Here is an 8,490-nt window from a genome sequence, read left to right as displayed (position 1 = left end):
GGTGTCCCCCGCCTCGATGTTGCTGGAATATTGCTAAAAGCGGCGTAAAACCAAAACTTAGTCAGTCAGTCAGTCTAAATACAAGGAGTCTATAGATTTATGGATGGCATGTGAGTCAGCTAGTTCTCTGTGTTATGACGAGAACATATGGCTATAAGCTGACTGATGTATGAGATGTAAACAGTGTATAGCACACAGACATTGTTTAAGAACCAGGTACCGCGGTATGGTATTGTATATGTCAGAATTCCTCTCACAACAGCTGCTTGTCAATCATAAATACCCACACGACCATGCTGAAATACACAAATGAATGCATTAATACTGTTAGAAGTGACTTGGATATAGTTGTGAAGCCGAGATACAGCCCGGTTGTCTTCCTCAAGACAAAAAACCCGCAGTTGTGAGAAAGAACGAACCCCAATCTTGCTCATTCTGAATCGCATGTAAATTATCGTCATTTATTTTCACACATACTCCAGCGTTTATTTAATCTCGATCCTTCCATCTAATCATTTCAGTCTGTATGTCATCCATGTTAGGGGCCTGTATGGTTTACTGTGTGTTCGGGGTATGAATGAAATGCCACACCACATTCCTTCTCAGTGTTACGATCTGTAACCTCAGTATGGCATTGAGGTGTATTTGTTTGGATGACCCTGTTTAAAGGTTAAATAAACTACATCTCGAAGTCATAGCCTATAGACCCAGAGGGGTTTTATATGTATCTTATTTATTGTCTTGCGAATACATGAAGGATTGGATCACTATCATACATGATCGTGCAATGATCGACTTGTAGTCGCTGGGTGTTGTGCAGGTTCTGATGGCTGGAACGGCACTGAATATAGGTATAGCGTGAGAACTAATTGCAGGTGTATGAAGGCCTGTGTACACCTGTGGAGGAACAGGCGATATCAGTCAGTAATGCAATTATTATGTACGTTTGGTTTATGTGTTTGTTGTTTAGCACGGCACTCAGCAATATTCAAGCCCCGTGACCCTTAAACAAAGGGACCGCCTCCGTGGTGTAGTGGTTAGAGCGTCCGTCCGGAGAGCGGAAGGTCGCAGGTTTGATCCCCGATCGCGTCAAACCAAAAAACGTTAAAATATGGTACTTGTTGGTCCCTGCCTGGCGCTCGGCATTAATGGGTACAACAAGGACTGGTCGGCTCGGAGACAGTATAATGTGTCTGAGTGGGGTATTCATGCTTCACTGCGGCATGGTATCTCAGTGGGCTAGCACTATAAAACCTGCTTCAGTCTGGGCTAGTACAAGCAGCCGCACATACACATACACACGCATTCACGTCGTCATATGAGCGAAATATTCTCAAGCACGACGTTAAACCCAATTTCAACTCACCTCACCTTAAACAAAGGTATCCAAAAAATCCCATGCAAGTACAGGACACGTGGCAAGTCTAGCCACGTCTATATAGATTACCACAGTTTCAAGCCTGGGAATGAACACAGTCTCTGAGTTCCTTTGTCGTCAGTTCAGTGTGCGAAATAGTTTCCACATTTTGCCAGCCAGTCGGGCTAGCTATGCCTGAAAGTTACTCGCCCACGAAATAATTCACTAGCCCGAAATTTGAATGTAGACACGGGTTTCATCATTAAGCTGCTAAAACAAATATGATAAACATTTTTATCAGGCCATAATCTTGCATGATTTATAAGTGTACTGTTGCTTAAAAGGTCACATGCAACGTAAAACATAACTTTGCAGATTCTGATACCTTTCGGTATGGACCAACCGAAACAAATCATCAAAAATGCAAATTCAACTTAAAAAGTTGAAAAATAACGCGATGAAAAAACCGCGCGAAATCGGAGTTCAAACGATTCACTAATTTTCCCCCAGCGCTTGGGGGAAAAGTGGTTCAACAACTATGATGCGCTGCGCTCCTAACGGTTCGCGGAGCTTGAAACAGGATGCATGCCCGGATTATAAGGTCGTGAGCAGGAGTAGTCTAATCCTGGTTGTGTACACAAATAAATAGTAAATAATCTACTCGTTACATAAAAGAACCTTGTAAGGATCTAGATCTACTCAGCTATGTGTCAACCAGTGAGGCGTTCGACATTTCAAGACGGAAAACCTTTCCTGGCGGTGAGTACTGCGAGTCAGGAGGCTTTGATGTGAGCTATTTTTCTAATGTATTGTTGATATTTCACATGCGCGAGCTTTTTATATGTTATGACAGTAGATTACCGATTTAACTGTTTATATAATTTCATTTGTCTATTTCACCACACGTTCTTCTTACAGAGTCACTTTCTCAGTTCGATACTTAAAAGCAATGTCATTATTCAGCGTTGACAGAATTTCTAACTGTGACCTATCAGGCTATACACCATAAACAAAACGCATTGAATTATGGCCCGAGTTCGGTCTCTGTCACATTATGTAATTACACAGACAGGCAGGTGTGATACTTGTACACATGACATGTTATGATGTCTGTTGATTGCAAAATGTTATACACAAGAAATGAGCATGTATTTACAAAACCCAACATCTCTATATACACACACACAATGAGGGCATCGGCAAATGAACCAGCCGTTACACTTGAGTGCACACCCACCCACTCTGACTGGGTTCGGTCTCCCAGGTGCTTCGTTTCTTGGGAAGTAAACCCAAGTACAAAATATTGCACTTTTGATTTGCGATTGTACGCTTATAATTTTGTTTATATGTTTTATAATACATATTGCAATACGCCATCACATATATCGCAATACGAAAATTTTGGCAATACCCAACCCTACTATTTAGTCGGGCCAGTGACTGTGGCCATTTACTGGCCCGACTGGATTTTTACTAGCCACGGGCTAGCGTGCCAGTGGCTATTTCGCACACTGTGCTTCATCCTATGTTATAATTATATTTTAGGAGCCATTTGTTCGGTAAAAATGTTAATTTAAGAGACTGCGTGTTTGTCTATATGAAGACTATCTGTACAATTCGTTTCTGGATCAGACAATCCCGTGAGTACCATGAGCATCGATCCTCGGTATTAGGATACGATGATATGCATCAAGTCAGACAGAATGATCAACAGATAAGTCAGTCACCTCTCATCACAAGCATGGGTTCCTAAACACCAAATCTTAACCTGGGCTCCGTTCCTCAAAGCGATCGCAACACTAAGATTATCGTAACTCCCATATTTTAACATAAACAAGCGACTGTCGTAGCTCTATGATCGCTCTGAGGAACGGGGCCCTGATCTTTACGACTTTTAGATTGGATTTAGACTTTAAAAAGTATGCTGGTGGGGAATCGAACTCGGTCGGATTCGCATTGAGCGAATGGTCTATCCTCGAGGTTACACCGACGGACTCTGAGGAAATAAGGGGATCACATGCAGATTAGAAGCCATTCTTTGTTTTACTATTTATGAAAAAAACCCATAGTTTCCACGATGAAATTATTTGTTACGTTTTTCATCAAGGGCGAATGGTACATAATTTTACATTCTTGGTGGGGAAAAGAAGTTTGAAATCTCAGATATGTACTTCTTATTTACATCAATGGCATGCCAACGACTTCGCGGAAAATGTATGTTCTGTTACTTTACCTTGTGCCTGTAACAGTAGATAAATGATTTCTCCATACATGTTACAGTGTTTTCCATGTAACATGCCAGATATGCCGACAGGAAACCGCCTCTAGATGCTCGCGAAAAATCAGCTCACTGTCTAGTCTCATATAAATCTCACATACCTATAAATTCCAAAGAATGTCAAGAATGTTCAGCGATTTTAAAGGAATGTTATTCTGCATTGGATTGCTCACGATTAGCTGAAATGAAATGTCTGGGTTTACATATTTCATCGAAACAGCAAACATGGCCTATGAGATGGAAAGCTGAAACAAACATTCTCTGCAAATATAAATGTGTATTTTAACGCGTCTCTCAACGTCAGCTGTCACAGTCAGTGCCGCTGCCACGACTTCGCCGTGAGTCATCACACATCGGCCTTGAATAAACACACTGGAAGACGAGTGCGTCGCAGACAGTGGATATCACAGAGATTCCACTAATCATAGAGTCTCAGAAAACTGGTATTTTCTGCCGCATAGTACCTTTCACACCAAAAGAGACGGATTTGGATAATCTGTTAATTCATTTCATTCTTACAAGCAAATTAAGTCTGTGAATTCACAATGCCATTTAGAAAGTGGTCTAATGTAACATATGTTATATTTGGTATTACTTTTTCCCAGTAAAGTACAGATTGTAGTACTTTTATTAGGTTGAGTCCCATCTGGAGTCAGGCAACTCATCGCCAACACACAAAGTAATCTAACCGCCTCCGTGGTGTAGTGGTTAGAGCGTCCGCCCGGAGTGCGGAAGGTCGCGGGTTCGATCCCCGACTGCGTCATACCAAAAGACGTTAAAATATGGTACTTGTTGGTCCCTGCCTGGCGCTCGGCATTATTGGGTACAACAAGGACTGGTCGGCTCGGAGTCAGTATAATGTGTCTGAGTGGGGTATTCATGCTTCACTGCGGCATGGTATCACAGTGGGCTAGCACTATAAAACCAGCTTCAGTCTGGGCTAGTACAAGCAGCCGCACATACACATACACACGCATGCACGTCGTCATATGAGCGAAATATTCTCAAGCACGACGTTAAACCCAATTTCACCGCCACCACAAAGTAATCTAACCCACTCAGCCGCCTAACAAAAGTACTAGAATCTGTACTTTACTGAGAAAGTGTAATTCCAAATATAACATATGTTACAAATGAAACCTCATTTATTCAAACTCCATTGTATTGATTTTTCTTTATTGTCCTGAAAGTACCCTTTTAATAGCTGGACATTTGTGATACGCTGCAGTCCATATAGAGCATGCCCTGAGCGCCATCGCCATTACTCCGGTCAATAGATCAGTGCCCGGGAATATTCTTTCTCAGGTGCTCGGGGTGTTGCAGAAGAGTAATTATCACATTACAATCCCATCCTACTTGTTACCCATTCCCTGCTGGGTGCACACAACAAATTAACACGTACTTCATGTACTTCAGTGTTGGGCAGGACAGAAGTCCTATCAGGTGTAAAGCTGCTCAGCTACTCTCCGTGACAGTCTATACCAGTTCTAGACATGAAGATTTAACTTACTTCTAGTTGTTCAGAGTACACCAATCTGGTAGGAAAGGTTGGGATTTGCTCTGGAGACCCAGATGCCTGAAGTGCTGCATTTCTTTTTGACAAGTTCATGTTGTAGCCCTTCGGCCTCCCAGGAACTTATTATGGTTGGTTCAAAAGTCAGAATCGCTCCAATTGTTTTCCTACGGTTTGTTTCACCCAAGTAATAAGTGTTTGAGACCTGTATCTACACGAGCTTCCTGACATGTCTTGATTTAAAAGGAATAGGCCTACTGTAGCAAGCAGTGTTAAAACTAGTCTCTCGTACAGACCCTGAAGCAAATATATCCAAGAAAGCCCACACAAGTCTAGAAAATGTGGCAAGTCTAGATTTCCTCAGCTTCTGAAAATGAAGAAAGTCTCAGGGCTCCTTTTCATTATATATTGTTTTTTTTTACTATGAACTTTTTTCAGTAAAATATGTTCATTTCAGAGACTAGTTGTTAGTCTATGTTAAAACCAGCTCACTCGCTATGCCGCGGTGCGTCCCCAGACATATAAGATCGGTGGCTCGAATGCCAGGTTCACCATGATTATGTCTCTGTGTTTGCCAGTACCAGGACTGCATCACATGTATCCCACACCTAACTACCGTGTTGTGATATAATATCGCTCAAACGCCTCCTGAGGTTTTCTCTAGGTGTACAGTTAACTACGGGGCGCCAGGGTTAGTTAGATCCAGCGTATGTTCGATATAAGGGGTACTCCAACTGTGTTGCAAAGTGAAGCCACGTGTCAGAAGACGGACGTGTGTGATGTGCAGTTGGTGTCCTTCCAGGAATACAGTTCTGCGAAATTATCTGAAAGATTTACACACGCACACACGCGTGCTGTTCAGGAGCCACACTCAGGGAGACAGCATGTTGTGTTCTGCCTTTGTCCTTCTTGGCGTGACGGGAACGTGTTCTATGAAGTGGAGTGAATTAAAGGATGTTCACCCACCCCTTCTGGAACCACACTCAAATAGAGAGCATGTTCTGTTCTGATTGTGTCCTTCTAGATGTGACGTAAATATCTTCTATGATGTGCAGTGAAAGGATGGACACCCACCCCTTCTGGAACCACACTCAAATAGAGAGCATGTTCTGTTCTGATTGTGTCCTTCTAGATGTGACGTAAACATCTTCTATGATGTGCAGTGAAAGGATGGACGCCCACCCCTTCTGGAACCACACTCAAATAGAGAGAGCATGTTCTGTTCTGATGGTGTCCTTCTAGATGTGACGTAAACATCTTCTGTGATGTGCAGTGAAAGGATGGACGCCCACCCCTTCTGGAACCACACTCAAATAGAGAGCATGTTCTGTTCTGATGGTGTCCTTCTAGATGTGACGTAAACATCTTCTGTGATGTGCAGTGAAAGGATGGACGCCCACCCCTTCTGGAACCACACTCAAATAGAGAGCATGTTCTGTTCTGATTGTGTCCTTCTAGATGTGACGTAAACATCTTCTGTGATGTGCAGTGGAAGGATGGACACCCACCCCTTCTGGAACCACACTCAAATAGAGAGCATGTTCTGTTCTGATTGTGTCCTTCTAGATGTGACGTAAACATCTTCTGTGATGTGCAGTGGAAGGATGGACGCCCACCCCTTCTGGAACCACACTCAAATAGAGAGCATGTTCTGTTCTGATTGTGTCCTTCTAGATGTGACGTAAACATCTTCTATGATGTGCAGTGAAAGGATGGACACCCACCCCTTCTGGAACCACACTCAAATAGAGAGCATGTTCTGTTCTGATTGTGTCCTTCTAGATGTGACGTAAATATCTTGTATGATGTGCAGTGAAAGGATGGACACCCACCCCTTCTGGAACCACACTCAAATAGAGAGCATGTTCTGTTCTGATTGTGTCCTTCTAGATGTGACGTAAACATCTTCTATGATGTGCAGTGAAAGGATGGACACTCACCCCTTCTGGAACCACACTCAAATAGAGAGCATGTTCTGTTCTGATTGTGTCCTTCTAGATGTGACGTAAACATCTTCTATGATGTGCAGTGAAAGGATGGACACCCACCCCTTCTGGAACCACACTCAAATAGAGAGTATGTTCTGTTCTGATTGTGTCCTTCTAGATGTGACGTAAATATCTTCTATGATGTGCAGTGAAAGGATGGACACCCACCCCTTCTGGAACCACACTCAAGTAGAGAGCATGTTCTGTTCTGATTGTGTCCTTCTAGATGTGACGTAAATATCTTCTATGATGTGCAGTGAAAGGATGGACACCCATCCCTTCTGGAACCACACTCAAGTAGACATCATGTTGTGTATCATTAAACCGCTTTACACAATTCAAGAGTTGGTCGCACTTCTGTAGATCCTCTATAGCTCTAAATATGACCGTTGTATGATCTCCATGTTGATCTTCAGGAGTTTCCTTGAAGACGTTCTCCGAATTTCAGTGAAAGGAGACCCTCTCCTGTAGGCCTTCTCAGGAAGACAAAATAATATGATCTGTGGTTGTTGTCCTGCCAGATGTGCTATAAAAGCCTTCCATTGTTATGTTATACATATGGGAAATGTGGGGTTTCAAGCCCATGTCAGACCGGCGGTCTCCAGCCGCCGTATGTCGCGTCAACACCTTCAGCTAATAACCACTTTCAAATACAAGCCAGTCTGATGATCAAAGCTTAATAGATATACTTAATAAATATGCTATAAGTCATGTTGATATTAACACTGACATGGATTTATTTAGAACGGGGATCTGGCAGCCACAATAATGTTAAAGTATTGATCTGGACGGAAATCAGTTACCGTCACATTGACACTGTGTCATGTATTGCTGGAGGGTTCAACACATTCTCAAGGTTACCTTGGCCTGGCGATGAATCTATACAGTCCGCTGAATCCCTGATAATGGCTATATTCTGATGCTGGGCGATATCCAAATATTCTATTGAATTACGGCATTGAAAAGAGGCCTATAATTTTATATTCTTCCGAAAATCGAAATTCCTCATTTGGAAGACGCTGTAGTCTATCATGCGTTTACTATTGATTTTTCAAGTGCACATCGACATGTATCTATTAGTGTTGGTGGGTTGGTGTGATGGAAAACTTGATTAAATGTTTGCGGCGGGATTGATATTTCTGTCTATCATTCATAGCTAAGATCGTTTAATCATCCTATTTACAGCGCGAAGACATTAAACAGTCGATCCAGGCGAAAGTCAGATCAAGGAATTGGTCGATTTTGGCGCAGGGATAAATTTGATGTTTATGTAGTGGTACCTTCATATGAGAATATGAACCCGTCATAAGGATATTATACGTTTTTGTATATTTCTTTAAACGACGGTGTATAT

Source organism: Haliotis rubra, unplaced genomic scaffold (genome assembly GCF_003918875.1).
Source record: "Haliotis rubra isolate DU_JTF1 unplaced genomic scaffold, ASM391887v1 Scf185, whole genome shotgun sequence".
NCBI lineage: Eukaryota > Metazoa > Mollusca > Gastropoda > Lepetellida > Haliotidae > Haliotis > Haliotis rubra.
This window is presented reverse-complemented; position numbering follows the sequence as displayed.